Raw genomic sequence first — 23,815 nt, 5'->3', positions numbered from 1 at the left:
CTGAACATGTATAAGGTCTGAGTAACAGATCATGTAATTTTATTTGCTAATACAAGCAAAATTGTCCAACTCCATGTTCAAACTGAGTATTTGTTAAGCTGACTCTATACCAAAAATAAGGAACTAGTACATGGATATGAACTCTGCACTATAATAAATCTATGGCTACACTCTGAATTATAGGTATATATGAAAACATTTAAGCTTTGAAATTAAATGTGAAGACTCCTAATGCAGAAACTGTAGAGTGCAAATGAATATTTAAAAAAGGAAAAAACCTAGGTTGGCTCTATGCAAGAAACATTGTTTAGGAACAGAGGATGCCTTTGTTCCTACATAAAGATATTTTGATGACTACTTACATCTTTTTTCCAATAGTTTTAGAAAGAGAATGTTACGCTGAAAGTAATATATTTTTTTCATATAAATTTTGATTATGCAAGTTATAAAGCTGGAATTACATAACAGTTTGCCTTCAGTACTTTTTAAAATAAAACTTGCTTCCTCCACACCATCCTTTTATTTTATCACCAGAAACTCTTTATGGGGTCAACAGTGTCTCAAATCCCTCTTCGTTTATTTTAAAACAAACATTTAATAATAGCAAAACAATTCAGAATAGTTCATATAGTTTAATGAGAATAAAAATTGATCTGATTTATTATTTTAATTATAAAGCTTTTTATGCTTTTTAATGTATAAATTCAACTCTCCTCAAGTTATTTCTGATTGAAAAATATGTTTTTCTGGGAAGATCACATAGATAGTTCTACCTCTGACTTCCTGGAGATCAGAAAAGCCTGTTAGCATATGTATACTTCAAATTTTTCTGGTTCCTCCTTCTAAATGAGAAATTTAAAATATTGTGCCACTGGAGTGTTGAGATAATGTTTTTTCAAAGCATTTTAGAATCTTAAATTTGAAAAATTCATGGACAGAAAGATGATTTTGTGTAACTACAGCTTTGATGCTTGAATTCTAAGAGATATTCCTAAATTATTATTCTTTCATCAAGAACTAAATATATTCTTTTATATTTCCAAAGCATGGTCCCTACAGGCAAGAACAATTGAACATAGTTAAAAAGGAAGCAGCTTTTAATTTATTTTCAGCTGGCAACCACAAGATTGAGCTCTTTCTCTTATTTATTTGTATTTAATCGATGAGGCTGATGGCTCCCTAGTGAGAAGATAATATGAATTCAGCAATCAGGATATTATTTTAACATCCCTTTATACACCATACTGGGTTTCTGCATAGCATTCCCTTGTGTCAGGAGGAAGACAGAATGAAGAAAGGACTTTTGCAGCATTATTTTTTATTGTTCATTTACTCTTAAGATACATCAGAGATTCTAAGATAAAGTGAAAACACCACCAGATAATCTGTGTCCCAGAAAAGTTAAGTGGCACTATCTGACACTGTGTTTGATATAGTTTTATACAGATATATTTACTGCATTTTGTGATCTCAGAATATCAAAAGAACTTTCAAATGTATTTTCCATATAAACAGCTGATAAGTGTCCATTGAATTTAATAAAAAGGCAAGGAGGTTTCTGATCCTCGTCTTGTTTTCTCTTCACTGATACTATCTTTATTTCATTTATGATGAATTATTATAGGCATATTTTAGTGAATTAATTGTATTACTGAACCACCCTTTGATATATTATTTTCATGTGCCTTTTTCTACCATACTGTTTACAAAACTATACCTTTCCAGATTACTTAACAAAGCAGGTAGTTAGTATTTATGCATTATAAGATTGGTTTGGGTGATAAAAATGGCTAATTACAGAAGAATCTGTAACATGGGTTGCTTTGTCATTGTTTTTGTAAATCTGTCCTTTGTTGATGACAGTGTAACTTACTACCTTATTACTAATCCAATTTTTTTAAGATTTTATGTATATATGTATGTATTTATTTATTTAGAGAGGGAAGGGAGGGAGAAAGAGAGAGAGAGAAACATCAATGTGTGGTTGCTGGGGGCCATGGCCTGCAACCCCCAGGCATGTGCCCTGACTGGGAATCGAACCTGAGATGCTTTAGTTCACAGCCTGCACTCAATCCACTGAGCTACACCAGCCAGGACTAATCCAATTTTAAGTCAGCATATGAGATTTAAAATAATTGTGCTAGTCCATTTTTCTTTGTTCATTTACTTTTGAGACTGAGACGAGGGCAATGTTTTGACACTTTTTGGTATTCTATCACTACATCAAAATATTTTATTCACAAAAAATTGATATAACATTTTATTAGTTTCAGGTATATAACAATGTTATTTGTATACATTGTGAAATGATTTTCTAAAATTAAGTACAGGTGTGATTCTCTATCTCCAACTGTATTCTCACTGATAAAAGCAGTAATGACTCTTTCCTACACTTTTGTCTTTGTTGAAGAATAAGAAAAACTTTCTGAGAGACGCCCCAGCACACTTTTGCTAGTAATGTCTCAAGATATTGTTTATAGTTTATCAAAATCCACTATGGGATCAGCTTGGGCTGAAGCACATGGAGTAAAGGTGGATACGTATGCCCCAGACTAATGACTCAGAGATAACAGGTAGCCATCTTTTAAAGATTGCATAAAGATTCTTTCTATCTGCTTGTTTGCTGTTCTTATTTTCGTTTCAGTTCGAATCTGCTGCAAGTGACAATTCTGGCTATATGGTTTTATTTTTATCTTCTATTGGTGAAAAAAGAGAGGGAAAAGAGAGAAAGAGAGATAAGGAGAGAAAATTGATTCCATATCTCTGATAATAGTTTTATTGCTTAAACTATTTTAAATGAGTGGTTATTTGAAAATGTAAATATTGGCAGACACTTCTCTTATTTTCATAAAAATCGGGTGGAATAGCAAGACAGAAATAGAGGGTGTTCTTGATTTTATGATTTTCTAGTCAAATATTAGGTAAAGATGTGGAGAAGTAAGGATTCACGAATGGAAGAGACAGCTTCAAAAAACTGAACAAGTCTTGTTGAAAATGGGAGACAGAGCTGAGTAAAGTTGTGGCTTGAAGAAGGATGTTTTGATAAATAAATGAAAGAATGAACCTGCTAAATTGCTACCAAGTTCTTTGAAAATGTTCTCATGCACCGATAGAAATTTTCAAACCAATTTTCACAATTTCATTGATTTTAAAGGTGTATTTTGACCTACAATTACACTCATTTCAGTTTTAGGATCAATATTACAGACTGCTTGTTGCAAATAGTTGCTGTGAGTAATGTGGTATTGAACCTGATAAAGTTTCTGAAATTGCTACATTGTATTGGGTTTTATGCCCTTGGGCTAAGGACCAAAACCTTAAGTTATTTTCAGAATTTGATCGTATCAGTGTAGAGCAGGAAGTACTGCTGTGATTTAAGCTCAGTTTTCTTGTCTTCTGGAAGAACAATAATTGCCACCGAAATTTTTGCTTGTAGTAGAATTGAAAGTACACATAGTAATCTAAACTAGAGGACAGATGAATGCATCAGTTAAAAATCTAAATTACAACAGGAGTTAACATTGGATGCTTCAAATCAGATATTACAACTGATACTTATTTTCAATAGAGCACTATTTCTGTATAAGACTTGAGAAGAAATTAATCCTTGAATGGCCCAAGAATATCCTTAGACTTGACCATCTGTGCTCTGCTCCCCCCAATCAATGGTGCGGAAATATCTTTTGTCAGAATTTCAAATTCTGTTCTCTAGTCACTTAGCAACAATTTGGATTTTTATCATAATTGAGTCTGAGCCAGGTGGATTTCAGTTAGATTTTTAAAATGAAACAGTTTGAAGACGGGTAGTGGAGAAGGTGGCAGTAGCTAGGGATCATTTCAATTTCAGTGGCTTTGCCAAAAAACACACAAAAAAACTGAGTAGAATCATGACATTCATAAGGAAAATTGCTTATAATCTTTTTAAAAACCTCACATTTGTGAATTACTACTTATGTACAATATAAATGTAAATTCATGTTAAAATAAATTGTGCCATGAAGCAAATGTTTTAATAGACTGAATGGAAGAAGGAGATTTTTTCTTTTTCTTTTTTTTGTGTGTGTTGTGAATTGAGGTTAGCATGACTGTGAAGTAGGCATTGCTCAGACATTCCACATTATCACAATATGAGAATAAGTATGTGCTTTACTGTATTTAACTGTGGTGCTCCCCTTTCATGGACATTTTGTCATAAAGCTAAGTGAATTTCATCAGTGTTGAACTCCTCTTCCTGCTTACAACCCTTCCTTTCTAAGTCTCCCTGTGACCCTCACCCCTCAGAAAGAAACACTAATGCTGTCTTTCTTCTCTCTTGTAATTTCACAGTTGCAAAGAATTATTTGAAACAGTCTCATGATTCTTGGGACTATATAATTTCAAAGGACAAGGTACCTGATTTCTCCAACTTCACTGAAGTTATCTCTCTGTTACTGAGTAACATTTGTGGTGCTAAAACTCCAAAATTGTCTTTATTGGTGAAATATATATATTTAAAAAACAAAATGGTTTTTATTGAGTGAATATGTATATAAATAATGTTGAATTATAGATTTGAATCTTTGAGAATTTGTCATTCTATTATTTTATTCAAAAGTTTCTTTTTTTTTTCAATTGACTGGTCTTCACTAAACATAAGATTCCATCTCATAATGAAGCCCAGAAGAAATATTTTTGGTACTCAAGAGATCCACTTGAGATTACCTCTTCTGGTAAGAGTATGTGATAGGTAAATCTCTTCTGGTAAGAGATTACCTCTTCTGGTAATCTCCTGCTCTACTGGCCTATTGGTTTCTTCTTGGTTTGGCACACCAGGAAATGTTCTTCATTGTGGACTTAAACACACATACACATACATACACACATGCACACACTTATTACATATACATCCCTCTCAGCATTTCCATGTGAGGAATTTAATATTATCCTAATCATCACTAATAAAGCCACAGTTTTATAATTTGTAGATGAGTTTATTACATGTAATTTTTGTAAAACCTCACTAAATTTACTATATTTTTTAATAACATCTTCTAAAACCAAACAAGTGGAGACTATGTTTTCTATGAAATTTCACAATTACTACTGGCATTAAATTATTCTTGACCTGTTGTTAATGAGAGGTATATCCAGAAAGGCTGTTGTATTAGGGTGCTTAGTGGTCTTCAGGTAATAACAGAGTATAAATGTACTTCAGTGCAGGTTAACTTTCACAATTCCACATATTCTCCTGATCAGTCCTATACTATGGAATATATTCTTGGATTAAGTATGAAAAGCAATACATTTCCATCAGATCCTGATTCTAAGTATGGTCAGTGCCTAATGATAACGAGAGGATGGTGGGTGAACAATGAGTTTGGTAATTTATGGTACTGGCCCCAGTTTGGATTGAAAAGTGATTTTACAGTCCTTCAGGAGAACGCAGGCAGGAAAATCTCAGATATTCCACACAGCAATATTTTCACTGATATGTCCCCTAGAGCAAGGGACATAAAGAAAAGAATAAACAAATGGGATCTCATCAAAATAAAAGCTTCTGCATAGCTAAAGAAAACAGTATTAAAATGAAAAGAGAGCCCACTGTATGGGAAAACATATTTGTCAATGATATATCAGACAAGGGTTTAATCTCCAAAATATATAAAGAACTTACATGACTCCACTCTAGGAAGAAAAAAAATCCAACTAAAAAATTGGGTAAAGGATTTGAACAGACACTTATCCAAGGAGGGCATATAGAGGGTCTAGAGACATATGAAAAGATGCTCAGCATTGCTAGTCATCAGAGGGGTTCAAATTAAAACCACATTGAAATCCCACTTCACACCAGTCAGAATGGCCGTCATAAACAAAGCAACAAACAGCAAATGTTGCTGAGGGTTGTGGAGAAAAGAGAGCCCTAGTGCACTGTTGGTGGGATTGCAGACTGGTACAACCACTATGGAAAACAGTATGAAATTTCCTCAGAAAACTAAAAATGGGACTGCTTTTTGACCCTGCAATTCCACTGCTAGGATTATATCCTAAGTACCCTGAAACACCAATCCAAAAGAACCTTTGCACCCCAATGTTCATAGCAGCACAATTTACAATAGTTAAGTGCTGGAAGCAGCTTAAGTGCCCATCAGTAAATGAATGGATCAAAAGACTATGGTACATTTACACAATGGAATTCTATGCAGCAGAAAGAAAGAAGGAGCTCTTACCTTTTGCAACAGCATGGATGAAACTGGAGAGCATTATGCTAAGTGAAATAAGCCAGGCAGTGAAAGACAAATACCATATGATCTCACCTTTAAGTGAAACCTAATCAACAAAACAAACAAGCAAGCAAAATATAAGCAGAGACATTGAAATTAAGAACAAACAGATAATAACCGGAGGGGAGATGGAAGGGCATAATGGGGGGGGTGAATCATTTTCAGGAACAACTATAAAGGACACATGGACAAAACCAAGGCAGAGTGGAATCAGGGGAGGGAGGTGGGGATGGTTGGAGCCAGGGTGGAAGGCAGACAACTATATCTGAACAACAATAAAATAAAATAAATGAAAAAAGAGAAAGGTATAAAAAGTGTAAAAAAAGTGACTTTACAAACATGCCAATAATCAACACTACCAGGTTCTATTTCTAAGCAAGTTTCTTCAATATATTTACATTGGGTGAATATATTTCTCTTTGATGGCCAAGCAAATTTTTAATTTATCAATAACTGCAATTGGTATTTGAATGAAGAACTAAAGTATTTAGTTTTTTATGGGGTACTTAGAATTAATGTTTTTTACATTTTCATAAAATGAGCCATTTATGTATCTAAACAAGATAAATACATCTTGCAGGGGAAGACACATATAGTAATGTAAGTTAAATCAGTACTGATAGGGCTCTGAATCAAAAGAAAAAGAAAAAAAGTCTTTGAGTATAGAAGCAGGTTAGGAGAGATAAGGGGAATGAACAGAAACTGAACAGAGATGATGGTTTTCCCTGATTGCCAAGAGCTCATACTACTAAATTTCTGAAGATGGAGAAGTAAATATTTTAAAACTCATTTTATTTCTGCAGGAATATTCCATTTTAATCTATTACTGATTAATTTAAGAATAAAAATATATATTTAGACCTGTAATTTTCTAATTACCTAAAGATAAAATTATTTTACACAAAAATTTAGCAGTTTTATCTTTTATTTTATATTCCTATTAAAATATAATCTCAATCTTTAGATGCAGAATAATTTTAAAAATTTTACTGTAATTTTTCTTAAAAATTGCTTTGATTTTATATTAAATTTAACAATGATTATTTTGAATTGATTCTATTTTTATGATTTATAAAAATATACATTTTGTTAACTACCATTATTTTTGTACCCTGATTTCTCTGTTGTTGAATTGGGTACTGATTAAAGGAAATATACTTTTGAGCATTTTTTCCCTGTGTGAGTCTTCATGAAATGCTTGTTTTCTAAAATGTAGATATATGTAAATATCACCCTTTGTTCTTGAATAGAAAGAAAAAAATGCTGACAATCAGATTTCTGAGTTTTAGTATTTTTGCACATAAGCTCTGTAGAACTACTAGTCAATTATCCAGACTTTGAAAATAGACAAGAGCTTATCGTGGCTCTGCTATTCACAAACTATAACTGAAAAATAGGCCCTGCCTTTAAGTAGCCGTAGTTCCCAAAGATAACAGAGGCAGAGGTTTATTATGAAGATTACTTTTATTATACACTCTTCTTTATTGTGACTTTTATAGTTATTGAAAATAATAAGGGCAAATTGTTTTCTTGGTTTTGTTTTTGCTGCTCTGGCTCTTCATAGAGAGCCAATTGTTAAAACATTTAACAATTTTTTAAAAAAATTGTCAAAACTAAAAATTTACTACAAAGTGTGTTGAGGTATCACCAGTATTATTTCATGTTCCAACATGCAAAATAACCTTTCTTGTTTAGCAGTTATTTTCTGAACCTTTCTCAATTTCAAACTTTAGAATCACAGATGATATGTCTGTATTTATTAATAGGGGAACTGGTAATCTATTACATACAGATGGTACAAAGGACAATTTAAAGAACAGAAATATATACTGAGAATGAGCAATTCTGAAAAAATTATAATAGATGCAAAATAAGTATATAGGACACAATTAATTTAAAGCTTCATAATGAAGAATAATTTAGAGTATTAGTTTGCTACTATTGTGGAGTTATAGCTTGAGACAATGAAATACAAGGATCATTAAAGAATGGTCTAAAGAGTATACCTACTATTCTTATTTCATACACTTCAAAATCATTTACTGTCCACAATCTCCAGCTTGATATAATAATCCTAAAAAATTATAACTCTTAATCATAATGTAAGGCTAGTTGCATTACTTTTGCCTTAAGTACATTGGTATAGAAAGAGTTAATTTACAATATAGGACTTCTTCAGTTTGGTTTGTAACATTTAAATTCCTACAGTATTGAACATATTAACCAAAAGATTGACCTTTGTCTGGAAGTTTTTATAAAGAACTCCAACTTAGGCAGTTAAAAGCCTCTATGATTTGATATTCTGAGGTTTGGAACATAAACCCAAGAGACTCTAATCAGCACATTTCACCAGTTATGGGTAAATGACTTTCTTCTAGTCTCTATAAGTAAAACCAGCTAAGTTACTTACGAGTAGTTCATCATCCTAACCAGTGTGCCTCAGTGGGTAGGGCATCATCTGGCAAAGCAACGCTGCACTGGTTTGATTCCCAGTCAGGACACAAGCTTGGGTTGCCATGCATCCCCAGGTGGGGTGTGTGTGAGAAGCAACAGATCGATGTTTCTCTCTCACATTAATGCTTCTCTCCCTCTCTATCTCTGTCCCTTTACCTCTCTTAAAACAAACAAACAAACAAATAAATAATTTTTAAAAAGTGACTTTTCATATTTGATTTAAAAAGCATGATTCTCAAATATTGCATTCCAGGTCAAGTCTAACCAGTATAATTTTAAAAATTATATTCTGGTGAAAGAAATAAGATTCTTATTGAACCTATATGAACAAATATATTAAGTGAAAGTTTTAAAAAAAACTTAAATGTTTTTAAATTTGGAGAATCAGATATAATTTGAAATGTTTTATTATACTTTGTAAAAGAAGAATCTAAGTTGTCATTGACATCTAATCAAAGAATCTACACTAAATAATAGTTTCAGAAAAAATCAGAAAGGGTTTTCTTGCAAATCTGGTTTTAAAGAAAGCATTAGACCACATCATTATACATATTTCAAAAATATCACTTCAATAAAATTTTCCTTATCAGTTTATTCAGTCCTATGTAACTTACTGTGTTCCACTTGATCTTTGGCTAGCAATCTCATGAAACACTCTATTACTTGAATTAAAAAAAAAAACTTCTTATGGCTAAAGAAAACATCAGCAAAATGAAAAGGGAACCAACCATATGGGAAAATACATTTGCCAATGATACCTCAGACAAGGGTTTGACTTCCAATATATATAAAAAAACTCAGCCCTGGCTGGTGTAGCTCAGTGGATTGAGCACAGGCTATGAACCAAAGCATTGCAGGTTCCATTCCCAGTCAGGGCACATGCCTGGGTTGCAGGCCATGGCCCCCAGCAACTGCACATTGATGTTTCTCTCTCTCTCTCTTTCTACCTCCCTCCCCTCCTTAAAAATAAATAAATAAATAAAATATTTAAAAAAAACTCACACAACTCCACTCTAGAGTCCAGAGACATATGAAAAGATGCTAAACATCACTAACCATCAGAGAGATGAAAATTAAAACCACAATGAGACACCACTTAACACTGGTCAGAACGGCCATCATAAACAAATCAATAAACAACAAGCCCTAGCGAGGTTGTGGAAAAAGGGAATCCTGCACTGCTGGTGGGAATGCAAGCTGGTGCAGCTTCTGTGGAAAACAGTATGGAATTTCCTCAAAAACAAAAAAAAAAGGAACTGCCTTTGACCCTGAAATTCAACTGCTGGGATTATACACTAAGAATCCTGAAACACCAGTTCAAAAGAACCTATGCACTCCAATTTCCATAGCAGCATTACTTATAATAGCCAAGTGCTGGAAACAGCCTAAGTGCCTATCAGCAAATAAGTGGATCAGAAAACTGGTACATTTATACAATGAAATACCATGCAGCAGAAAGAAAGAAGGAACACCTGCCCTTAAAGAACAAGCTCACAGTGACTAAAAGGGAAGGGGGAGAGAGAGAGAAGGGGAAAGAGGAGAAACATCAAGTCAAGGAACATCTATAAAGGACCCATGGACAAGGACAGTAGGGGGAGGATGGAATTTGAGGGAGTTGAAGTGGTAGGCAGGGGAAAGTAATGGGGGGAAAATGGGGACAACTGTAACTGAAGAACAATAAAAAATTTAAAAAATAATAATTAAAAGAAAGAGGTCCTGAGAATCCCTACTCAGTATATTGGTACAGATTGAATACCCACTAAGCAATATATTTAAACAATGTCAACACAAAGCTAGCACTCTTTTGTTTGGTCTTTGAAGTGTCAACAGTTTAAAATGCTTGGCCCAGTTGTTTTCCATGAAAAAATATTTTATTATTTGAAAAATCTATTCCACAAAAAAGGCAAAGAATCGCTCATGTAATAATTTATATACAACCCTTTACCACACACTTTAATTGACAATAAAAACATTAACACAAAAATTGGTTAAGAGCCTGACATATTGCCAGTGGGACTTGTGTTTCAGTCACAGCTTTGTTAGGGGTGTGACAGCTGGTTTTGAGTGCAATAATAGTGCAGGTAAAATGCTAGCACACTCACTACCATATAGTGATATGTCAATACATGTCAGTTAAATGTTGATCATAATTTGTGTAGGTGGAGTCAGTGTGCTGGGAACACTGAGGCTTCTAAAATAGGAACTTGAGAACAGGTGAACATTAACTGTGGTATGATTTCATAAACAATTATTAGCATAACAGAAAGTATCTTTAAATATATACCTATAACTAAAAAATGTGAGTATAATACTTCCATTATTTTTCATTATGAAGAAGGGCATAAAAACCAACATTTAATTCCTTAGTAGTGTTTTTCTGTAGCACTTCTTAAAAACTTATTTTACTGTTGTAAAATTACAGTTGTCTGTATTTTCTCCCCACCACTGCCCCCACCCCAGCCAAACCCACCTCCCTCCCTTGCTTTCACCCCACCCTTGGTTTTGTCCATATGTCCTTTATAGTTGTTCCTGAGAACACTTCCCCCCATTATCCACTCCCACCTCCCCTCTGGTTACTGTCGGACTGTTCTTAAGTTCAATGTCTCTGGTTATATTTTTCTTGCTTTTTTCTTTTGTTGATTAGATTCCAGTTAGAGGTGAGATCGTATGTTTGTCCCTCACTGCCTGGTTTATTTCACTTACCATAATGCTTTTCAGCTCCACCCATGCTTTTATTAAAATAAATATGGAGTTACAGAATGGTCTTTCCTTGCAAGCACACTATACCTTATGGACACAAGTAAGTATAAACAAGTATATATATATATATATATATATATATATATATATATATATATATATATATAGAGAGAGAGAGAGAGAGAGAGAGAGAGAGAGAGAGAGAGAGGGAGAAGGTAAATCCAATTTCTACATAGTCATAAAAAAACCACCAGTGATATTCTGATATTCCAATTAAATATCTAATATATCCTTAGTAAAATTGCCACTCACCCCCCCTAAAAAAATATGATATATACTCATTGGAAACTCATATGAGTTGACTAACTTTGTAGAGTTACTGATTATAAGTAAATTAAATTTTGGAAAACATGTACCAAAAATGATGATGTTAGTTTGAGTAAAGGCTCTTATATGATTCCTCCTGATACAGTTTAGTAACAAGGCCAATTCCCTATAAGGTCCCTCTAAGTAAAACCAAAAAATCACTGAAATGTATATTTATCTTGATATTATCCATAGAGGGAGAAGGAGTCAGCCCCCTCATCACAAAGCAGTTTAGAATTATTAATGTTTCTACAATATTTTATTTTTTTAATTTTATTTTAATTATTGTTCAAGTACAATTTTCTATCTTTTACTCATATTCTGGCCCACCCACCCAGCTCTCCACACCTCCCTCCCATTTCCACCCGCCCCAAGTTTTTGTCCATGTATCCTTTATACTTGTTCCTGTAAATCCTTCCCCTTTTCCCCTGAAATTCCCTCCCCTCTTCCCTCTGAACACTGTCAGCCTGTTCTCTATTTCAGTGTCTTTGGTTAATTTTGCTTGTTTCTTTGTTTTGTTCTTTAGGTTCCTGTTAAAGGTGAAATCATATGGTATTTGTCTTTCACTGCTTGGCTTATATCGCTTAGCATAATGCTTTCCAGTTGCATCCATGCTGTTGCAAAGGATAAGAGCTCCTTCTTTCTTTGTGCTGCATAGAATTCCATTGTGTAAATGTATCATAGTTTTTTTATCCATTCATTTACTGATGGGCACCTAAGTTGCTTCCAACACTTGGCTATTGTAAATTGTGCTGCTATGAACATTGGGGTGCATAGGTTCTTTTGGAATTGTGTTTCAGAGTTCTTAGGATATAGTCCCAGCAGTGGAATTGCCAGGTCAAAAGGCAGTCCCATTTTTAGTTTTCTGAGAAAATTCTATACTGTTTTTCATAGTGGTTGTTGCAGTCTGCAATCCCACCAACAGTGCACTAGGGTCCCCTGTTCTCCAATATTTTAAACTGGGAAATGATGCTATGCAAGATAATAACTTATGCTTAGACATTATAGTAAACTAAATGTTTAAAGGAACAAAACAGTACACTTGACTTATTTTCACACTATGATATTTTTGATTAGTATAGTTTTAAATGATATATGTATTTAGTTATCTCTTTCAACAAACTTTCCAGAAATAAAGAAATCTAATTCAATTTTTCTTTTACAAACTGTTCAATACCTAAAGAAGATTTTTGCACCTTCTCATGCTCTTAAAAAAAAGCTAACCATCATTCTTAAACTAGTATAGGCTGTTGTCTTTGTCATCATTTCCGTCACAATCATGATCATCATTACAGTTTTTGTTTTTGTCTTGAGAATATTTCCTTCATGTATAACTATAAGATACTCTCTTAAGTTTCAAATCTGGCTTCTAATTTCATGAAACCAAATATGAATCATGGGCACACTATATCATATTTTATGTAATGAATATATATAAGAAGTCTTAAATAGTTTATATTTAATTTTAATCTTTTACTGAATTAATATGTATAGATATAAATAATCCTAAATATTGAGCATCATTTTATACCAAATATGATTTTACTGTGCATTAGAATTTTACATATGGTTTCTAATTCTCTCTATACAAATATAATTTATTTTATAAAATGAATGTGTTTCTGAAAACTAAGTTAGGTTTTGGAAGCAAATTCTATTTCAGACGATGTTTAAAACTCATTAATTACATGGCTATTAGAGTTAATTTGGTGGTGAAATAAATAATCATTAAGGACATGAAAAATATTTCAAACCAATATTTGTGTTTCAAGAATTTTTATTTTCAGGTAAAGAAATAAAAACTGCCTATAGTGGGAAATGCCTGTAAAGTTTTTTGTAAGTTAGATTTTTTGACACTGTTAGGTTTCAAATAATTAATTAAAATTGTTATTGATTTACCTTCTAAATAGTAGCCAAAATGTATCTCTCATGAGTGCTTAACTAAAATACATGATCTCAATTAGGCATTGGTAGGAACTTTTCAGCAATGCACAATAATTAAAAAATTGATAATGTTATGACTTATTTTTAAAATATAAATTTGCATAATCTTATCTATGATTATATTTTATATTTCATAATATATACATTATATAATGTATGTCAATTTACACATAGACATCACTTATAAATTTGTTATGAAGATTAAATTAATCATGCATTTAATATTGTCAGCTCAGGGACTACTATGGTAAGTACTTGGCATTATTAGTATTTTTATTATTTGGTTCTCTTTCCTTTTTGATATATGAAGTTGGTGATATAATATAACTTGCATACTTCTCTATTTTGAACAAAAATGCTTAACATGTATAAGTATGATTATGCCATGTAAAATATCTCTCTAGAGGCTAAGAGTCATGTTTGAAAGATAACTGTCAAAATTAAAGGTATAATTGATGGTTAGGAAAAATAGAATATTTTTAGTGACATGATTATTGTAATTATGTAAGCCCATGTCAAATTTATTTGGCTAAACACACACAGTGTTGTTCTACTGTCACAGTCAAAATACTATTTCAGTTATTTTTATGTTTCATTTAAATAGAGGAGAGTCATCTTATGAATATAAAAAAAAAAGAAAAAGAAATGCTGGGTAAGGTCATCTTAAAATATGTCCAGGGACAGAGGTTAGTGTTTATCTGGACTGGAGGCTGTCATCATGTGCTTTAGGTTCCAAGTTTGCAGCTGCACTGGAGCAGCGATATTCGAACATATTCATATTCTATACAAAAACATTTCCTTGTGTGTATAATTTCATTTAATAATTTTAAAGTACTTTCCAGGTTATTTTATACTGAATGTGGTATGATACAGTATCTTGTGATATTTTTACCCTAAAGTTATAATTTGTTATTGATTTACAAAGGGGGATGACTAGTCTTAAGAATTTGTTAAAATAAAGTCATATTCTTCCTCTTTTTTTCTCACTGAATTTTGTGCAAGTGTAAAGACAAACTGGAAACTAGCTCTGGAGTGTCTTATGACACATATGTAAGTTTAATAATAATAGCTATAGAGAATCCAAGATGGCAGAGGAGTGAGTGGAAGTTACACTAAACTCCTCCCAGGACCAAACTACAATTACAACTAAATTGTAGGGAAATTATCCAGAACAAACAACTGAAAATAGTAAGAGAGAAGTCTTATAACCACAGACAGACAGAAGAAACAGTTTCAGCACAGCATAACTGGTAGAGAGTGAGGTAGAGATGTAAGACAGCCGGCTAGGCTCCCACAGTGGGCAGCTGAAGTACTGGAGGGTGGTATTTAAGCAAACAGTTGGATCCTCCTGAGCAGTATGAAGTCTAAACATAAGCTGGGATCCCTAGCCTAGAACACCAGAACCCAAAAAGTACACAGATAACATCCAGCTGAAAAAAGTGGCAAGGCTGCTTTCTACCAGAGACTATGGCTAGAGACATAAAGAGCCATTTAAAAGGCCAACACATAAATTTTTATTTGCAGCCACTTACCCTGGGCTCCAACAAGGGTGAGTGCAGAGAGGACCAGAGATGCTTGGGGAGATACTGGGGGTGGAGGGTTTGGGGAAAGAACTGAAAGAGTAGCCACTGAGATCCTGATGCTGAGTCATTCCCCACGCTGCAGCAGCCGAAGTGCGCATGCCGACCACTCCCCTCTGAATGGCTGCAGCCTGAGGAGAAGCAGCAGCCCTGCCCCCAGGAGGGAAATGCCCCCTCCCTGTGGTGCTTAAGCCTGACTTCTGAGTGAGGACTGACTAGATTAACAACTGAAGGAGTCAGCCATAGACTGGAGGTCCTTGGTAATCTGGAACAGGTTGCCTGAGGTCAGACAGGATCACCATTTGACATCACCAGAGGAGGATCCGGAAAGAAAAAGCAATGGCAAATACCAGATGCTACTGATATGAAATCCACCATGTCTCTTCCATGATTTGTGATATTTTCTTCCCTGCATAGCTTTTTAACCTTCATTTCTTGTCCAGCAAGTTTGTACATATTAAGTCACTAGATTTTATACTATCGTGTATTTGATTTCACATACCTTCTCTTACCCCATTTTACCTTCTTCTTTCCTCGCATTACTTTCATATCAAATTTTGTTTTCTCTCTTGCTACAACCTGTTTCCATTCCACACACTTACTATTTCTCCCCCATCCAGCTTCTGAAAACCAATTTTCTTGTCAATGATCATTGCACATTCTTTTTCATGCTTTTAAAATACCCATGTTCTCTCTCTACCTTTAGCAATCTTTGCTTGATGGTTGTGGATTAGAGAGTAGTTGCAATTTTTCAATTTATCTCTAGATCTTCATTACCTATATATTTTAAATCTCAAATTTTATGGTTATCCTCTCTGACCCTTTATTTCATCTCAAATTTTAATTTTGCCCTGTCTTAGTCTGTTTGTTTTCTGTTTCCCCCTTCCATCCTGACTTTTTTTTCCTTTTTTCCCTCTCCCTCTATCATCACAGAATCATTTCCCTTTCCTCTGGACAACTTTTTTTTTCTTTCATTATTCCCTTTTATTCCCATCCCATCTATATTAATTTTAGTTCAATTCTTGCTGATAGTGCTATGGTGGATCTTTCTTTCCAATTTTGTTCCTAATTTTTAATATTTATTTACATTTTTCCCTGTTTCTTTCTTTCTCTCTCACACTTTTTAATTTTTAATTTATATTTAAACCTGATACTATATGCATCCCTTATCATACTCCATTATGCTTTCTTCATTCCCTTTTTTATTTATAATATAAGTTTTACTTTCTCTCTTCCCATTGCTCCAATTCCTTATGCTTATTAGTGCTCCTCCTTCTACTCTCTCAACATCATTTTTCTTTTAGTAGATCACTTCATATTTGCTTCCCTTTCTTATAATAGTTTTAATCTCCTTACACCTTTATTAATACTGTTTCATTTGCTGTTGATAGTGGGATCAAGGGAGGAGTCACTTTTGAGGTGTGGGTTTGTTTCCTGGACTTTATGGTTTTGTTCAGGTTGCACCTGCATGACAACATAAAGGTGTGGTGGGTAGAGTGACCCTCAGTCTACCAGCTAGAGGGAAAGGCCCACAAAACAATAACCCAATAGCAACCCAAACCCAATTACATCCAGAGAGCCAACATAAATGGCATAAAGGGCATCCCAACAGTATCAAGTTCAGGAGATCAAGGAGATTGCACCACTGAATCACACAGGTTTCCTACCATAGAAGTTCATGCCACAAAGACAGAGAGTCAACACAGATCAATTTAAGAAGCAGAAGCAAAAAAGAAGAGCCTCCCAAAAATGGGAAGACAAAGAAACAACCACCAATGGAAAGGAAATGAGGAATCCCCAGAAAGAGTGCTAAATGAAATAGAGGCAAGTGAGCTATCAGATATTGAGTTCAAAACACTGGTTATAAAGAAGCTCAATGAGCTCAGTGAGAATTACCAAAAACTACAGGAAGTTACAAAGAACTTACTGTAAACTACATCAGCATGAAAAAGGACATAGAACTATCAAACTATCAATAAGAGCCAGAAGGAAATGAAAAATACAATTTCTGAATTAAAGAACACAGCAGAAGGAATTAAAAACAGGCTACATGAAGCAGGGGATCGAATCAGCGAGCTGGAGAACAAGGTAGAAAATATTCCCAGAAAGAGCAAAATAAGGAAAAAGGACTCCAAAAGAATGAAGAGGGGTTAAGGGAACTGTAGGGCAGTATGAAACACAAAACTATCTGTATAATAGGTATACCAGAACGAGAAGAAGAAGAGCAAAGGATAGAAAACCTGTTTGAAAAAGCAATGATGGAAAACTTCCCAATTTTGATGAGAGGAAAAGTCGCACAAGTCCAAGAAACACAGAGAGTCTCAATCAAGAGGAACCCAGAGAGGCTCACTTTAAGACAAATCATAATTAAAATAGCAAAATTCCAAGACAAAGAGAAATCTTAAAGCTAGAAAGGGAGAAACAGGAAGTAACATATAAGGGAGCTTTGATAGGCTAGCAGTTGACTTCTGAACAGAAACACTATAAGCCATAAGGGAATGGCAAGAAATATTCCAAGTAGTGAAAAGAAAGGCCTGCAACAGAGACTGCTCTACCCAGCCAGGCTCTCATTTAAAATGAAATGCCACATAAGGAGTTTCCCAGACAAAACAAGGCTTAAAGAATACACTTTCACCCAACCAGCATTATAAGGCATGGTAAAGGAACTGTTTTAAGAAGATGAAGAAAAGAAGTGAGAGAGAGGGAAACACAGGTACAAAGGGGAAAATGGCAATGAATAAGTACCTATCAATGTAAATGGATTAAATGCCCCAATCAAAAGACATAGAATAGCTTAATAAATAAGAAAATATGACCTGCACATTGCTGCCTACAAGACATCCACCTCAGAACAAGAGAACCACACACACTGAAAGAGGAGGTGTTGGAAAAAAATATTCCTAACATCTGGAAAGAAAAAAAAAGCTCGTGTAGCAATACTTTTATCAGACAAAACAGACTTCAAACAAAGACCATAAAAAGAGGCACAGACATAATACTCATGGAAAGAATCCATGAAGAAGATATAAATATTGTAAACATATATACACCCAAACTAGTAGCACCCAAATATATAAGGAAAATCTTGGAGGACTTCAAGAAAGATATAGACAGCAACACGTTTGTAGTAGGGGTTTTTAACATCCCACTGTCACCAATGGATAGATCTTACAAAAAAATATCAACAAGGATATTGTGGTACTGAATGACAGAATAGATCAAATGGACTTCAAGTGATGTATGCAGAAACTTTTACCCCAAAGAAGCAAAATATACATTATTTTCAAATGCACATGGAACATTTCAAAGATAGACCACATGATAGGACACAAAACAAGCCTCAACAAATTGGAACCTGAATAGCATGCTATTAAACAATGGATTGGTCAATAAGGAGATCAAGGGACAAATCAAAAAGTTTCTGGAAACAAATGAAGATGAACACACAATAGTCCCAAACCTGTGGGACACAGTGAAGACAGTCCTGAGAGAGAAATTCATAGCAATACAGGACTACCAAAAAAGATAGAAACATTTCAAATAAACAACCTAACAGTGCATCCACAAGAACTGGAGGAACAACAACAAACAAAGCCCAGAGAGAGGAGAAGGAAATAAATAATCAAGATCAGAGCAGAATTAAATGACATAGAGACTAATAAAACAATTCCAGGAATCAATAAGTCAAGGAGCTTGCTCTTTGAAAAGATAAACAAAATTGACAAGTATTTAATCAGACTCATCAAGAAAAAAAAGGGAGAGCACCCAAATAAATAAAATCAGAAATGAAAGAGGAGAAGTCACAACTGATACCACCAAAATACAAAGGATTGTAAGAAATTACTATGAACAACTATATGCCAAGAAATTGGAAAACCTGGGAGAAAGAGGCCAGTTTCTGGAAACACAATCTTCTAAAACTGAAACAAGAAGAAGCAGAAAGCCTGAATAGACCAATAACAACTAGCAAAATTGAAGTGGTAAACAAAAATCTCTGGCACTCAAAAAGCTATGGACTGAGCTTCAGAGCCAAATTCTACCAACCATTCACAGAAGAACTATCTCTCTCTATTTCAAAAATTCATCCCTGGCTGGTGTAGCTCAGTTAATTGAGCATGGGCTGCAAACCAAAAGGTTGCCGGTTTGATTTCCAGTCAGGACACATGCCTGGGTTGTGGGCCAGGTCCCCAGTGGGGACCACATGAGAGACAACCACATATTGCTGTTACACTCCCTCTCTTTCTCCCTCCCTTCCCCAGTCTCTAAAAATAAAAATAAAAATAAAATCTTTAAAAATAATTCAAGAGGGAAGACTCACAAACTCTTTTTACACCAGAATTACCTTAATTCTAAAACCAGATGAAGACACAACAAAGAAAGAAAATTACAGGCCAATATCTCTTAAACATAGATGCTAAAATCCTCAGCAAAATATTGGCAATCTGAATCTTAAAATATATTAAATAAGTCATACACCATAATAATGATATTCATCCCAGGGATGCTGGGATGGTATAACACTTGAAAATTAATAAGCATAATACATCAGATAAACAAATGGTAAGACAAAACTCACAAGGTAATATCAGTGGATGCTGAAAACACATTTGACTAAATCTAGCACCAATGTATGATAAAAATACCCAGAAAATTGGGAAGAGAGGGAGCATATTTCAACATAATAAAGGCCATATATGAGAAACCTACAACCAACATCATATTCAACAGGTAAAAACTAAAAAATTTTCCCATAACATAAGGAACAAAGCAAGGGTGTCTGCTTTCACCTCTCTTATTCAACATAGTAATGGAAGTTCTAGCCACAGTGATCAGAAGAGAAAAAGAAATAGAAAGCATCCAAATTGAAAAGAAGGAAGTAAAACTGCCATTGTTTATAGGTGACATGATAGTGTACAAAGAAAACCCAAAGATTCCACCAAAAAACTATTTGACCTAATAAGTGAATTTGGAAAAATAGTGGTATACAAAGTCAATTCAGAAATTGAAGGCATTTTTGTATGCCAACAATGAAGTATCAGAAGCAGAAATTAGGGAAAAAATCCCATTTGATATAGAAACAAGAAAAATAAAGCACCCTGGAATAAACTTAATCCAGGAGGTAAAAGACCTCTACTCAGAAAGCTATAGAACACTGAAAAGAGAAATTAATGAAGACACAAATAAATGAAAGCATATACTATGTTCGTGGATTGGAAGAGTCAACATTATCAAAATGTCCATACTACACAAAGCAATTTACAGATTCAACACAATCCTTATTAAAATACCAATGACTTATTTCACAGATATAGAACAAACATTTCAAAAATTTATATGGAACCAACTTCTGGCCAAGTTGGAGGAGTAGGTAGACACACTGTGCCTCCTCACACAACCAAAAGAAGGACAACAACAATTTAAAAACAAAAACCAACTAGAACTGATAGAAATTCAAACCGTATGGAAGTCTGACAACCAAGGAGTTAAAGACACATTCATCTAGAACAGTAGGAGGGGTGGAGTCAGGCAGCCAGAGAGAATGGGCTCTTGGCAAAGTGGCAGCTGGTTAACCCAGAGAGACGATGGATTGTGGAGCAGGGCATGATATGAAAGGCAGCTGGCAGATCCAGCGGCCCCACATTTACTCGCAGATAAACCAGGTGGAACTGACTAGTGGAACAGACCACACAAACAGGGCCCAAGTGCAGGAAAATAAAGCCCCAAATCATTCATTAAAAACACCTGTAGGGGTTAATGTCCTGGGAGAGACTCCCAGACTCACAGGAGAATTCGTGGGAGAGATCCACAGGGTCCTAGAACGTATAGAAGCCCACCCACATGGGAATCAGCACCAGAAGGGCCCACTTTGCTTGTGGGAAGCAGAGGAAGTGACTGAAATCTGGCAGAGAGTGGAGCAAGCACCATTGTTCCCTCTCAGACCCCTTCCCCACATACAGCATCACAACACAGCAAGGTGGGTTACCCTGCCCTGGTGAACACCTAAGGCTCTGCCCCTTACTATGTAGCAGGCACATCAAGACAAAAAAAAAAATGGCCCAAACAAAAGAACAGATCTAAGTTCCAGAAAAAAAATACAACTAAGTGACGAAGAGATAGCCAACCTATCAGATGCATAATTCAAAACAATGATAATCAGGATGCTCACAGAACTGATTGATTTTGGTCGCAAATTAGATGAAAAAATGAGGGCTACACTAGGTGAAACAAAGGGAAATATACAGAGAACCAATACTGTTGGGAAGGAAACTGGGACTCAAATCAACGGTGTGGACCAGAAGGAAGGAAGAAATATCCAATCAGAAAAGAATGAAGAAACAAGAATTCAAAAAACTGAGGAGAGGCTTAGGAACCTCCAGGATATCTTTAAACATTCCAACATCCAAATTATAGGGGTACCAGAAGGAGAAGAGGAAGATCAATAAGTGGAAAAGTTATTTGAACAAATAATAAAGGAGAACTTCCCCAATCTGGCAAAGGAAATAGACTTCCAGGAAGTCCAGGAGGCTGAGAGACTCCCAGAGAAGTTGGACCCAAGGAGGAACACACCAAGGCACATCATAATTAAGTTACCCAAGATTAAAGATAAAGAGAGAATTTTAAAAGTAGCAAGCCAAAATGAGAGATTTATCTACAAAAGAGTTCCCATAAGACTGTCAGCTGATTTCTCAAAAGAGACCTTGCAGGAAAGAAGGGACTGGAAAGAAGTATTCCAAGTCATGAAAGGCAAGGACCTACATCCAAGATTGCTTTATCCAGCAAAGCTTTCATTTAGAATTTAAGGGCAGATAAAGTGTTTCTCAGATAAGGTCAAGTTAAAGTTCATCATCACCAAGCCCTTATTATATGAAATGTTAAGGGGACTTATCTAAGAAAAAGAAGATAAAAAATATGTATGGTAAAATGACAGTAAACTCACAATTATCAACAAGCACACCTAAAACAAAAACAAACTAAGCAAACAAGTAGAACAGGAAAAGAATCACAGAAATAGAGATCACATGGAGGTTTATGAACAGGGGAGTGGGAGGAGGAGAGAGAGGAAAAAGGTACAGAGAATAAGTAGTATAGATGGTAGGCAGAGAATAGACAAGGGGGAGAGTAAGAATTGTATGGGAAATGTAGAAGCCAAATAACTTATATGTATAACACTTAGACATGAACTAGAGGGGGGAATGTGGGTGGGAGAGGGTGTGCAGGGTAGAGGGGAATGAAGGGGGGAAAATGGGACAACTGTAATTGCATAATCAATAAAATATATTTTAAAAAGAAAATAAATAAAAATAAAGGCCCAATGAACCAGAAAAACAAATTTATATAGAACCACAAAGAACCCCAAATAGCCACAGCAATTCTGAGAAAGAAGAGCAAAGTAGGAGGGATCACAATACCTGATATCAAACTGTATTACAAGGCCACTGTAATCAGAACAGGCTGGTACTGGCATAAGAACAGATAGATCAATGGAACAAAATAGAGAGACCAGAAATAAACTCATGTCTTCATGATCAATTAATATTGACAAAGAGGGTGGATGCATAAAATGGAGTAAAAGTAGCCTCTTCAACAATAGTATTGGGAGATCTGTTCAGGTACATGCAAAAAAATGAAACTCAACCACCAACTTATACTATACAGAAGAAATAAACTGAAGATGGATAGAAGACTTAAATATAAGTTATGAAAACATAAAAGTCCTAGAAAAGAACATAGACAGGAAAATATCATATATTTCACTCAGTAATATATTCACTGATATGTCCCCTAGAGTAAGGGATAAAAAGGAAAGAATTAAAAAAATGGGACCATGTCAAATTAAAAAGCTTCTGCATGGCTAAAGAAAACATCAGCAAAATGAAAAGGGAACTAACCATATGGTAAAATATATTTATCAATGATACCTCAGGCAAGGGCTTGATTTTTAAAATGTATAGAACTAACATGACTCCACATCAGGAAGATAAACAATCCAATTAAAAAATGGGCAAGGGACCTGAACAGACACTTCTCCAAAGAGGACATACAGATGGCCCATACACATATGAAAAGATGCTCAGCATCACTAGCCATCAGAGAGATGCAAATTAAAACCACAATGAGATACCTCTTCATACCGGTCAGAATGGCCATCCTAAAAAAAAAATCAACAACAAAAAAAGTGCTGGTGAGGTTGTGGACAAGAGGGAACCCTAGTGCCCTGTTGGTGGTAATGCAGACTGGTGCAGCCACTATGGAAAACAGTATGGAATTTCCTCAGAAACCAAAAAAGGAACTGCCTTTTGACCTTCCAATTCCACTGCTGGGATTATACCCTAAGAATCTCAAAACACCAGTTCAAAAGAACCTATGCACCCCAATGTTCATGGCAGCATTATTCACAATAGCCTAGTGCTGGAAACAGCCTAAGTGCCCATCAGTAAATGAGTGGATCATGGAAATGTGGTAGGTTTACACAGTGAAATACTACATAGCAGCAGAAAGAAAGAAGAAACT

Source organism: Phyllostomus hastatus, unplaced genomic scaffold, assembly GCF_019186645.2.
Source record: "Phyllostomus hastatus isolate PE091 unplaced genomic scaffold, TTU_PhHast_1.1 phas_contig_62, whole genome shotgun sequence".
NCBI lineage: Eukaryota > Metazoa > Chordata > Mammalia > Chiroptera > Phyllostomidae > Phyllostomus > Phyllostomus hastatus.
The sequence above is the reverse complement of the archived record's forward strand: the minus strand, read 5'-3'. Positions refer to the sequence as shown.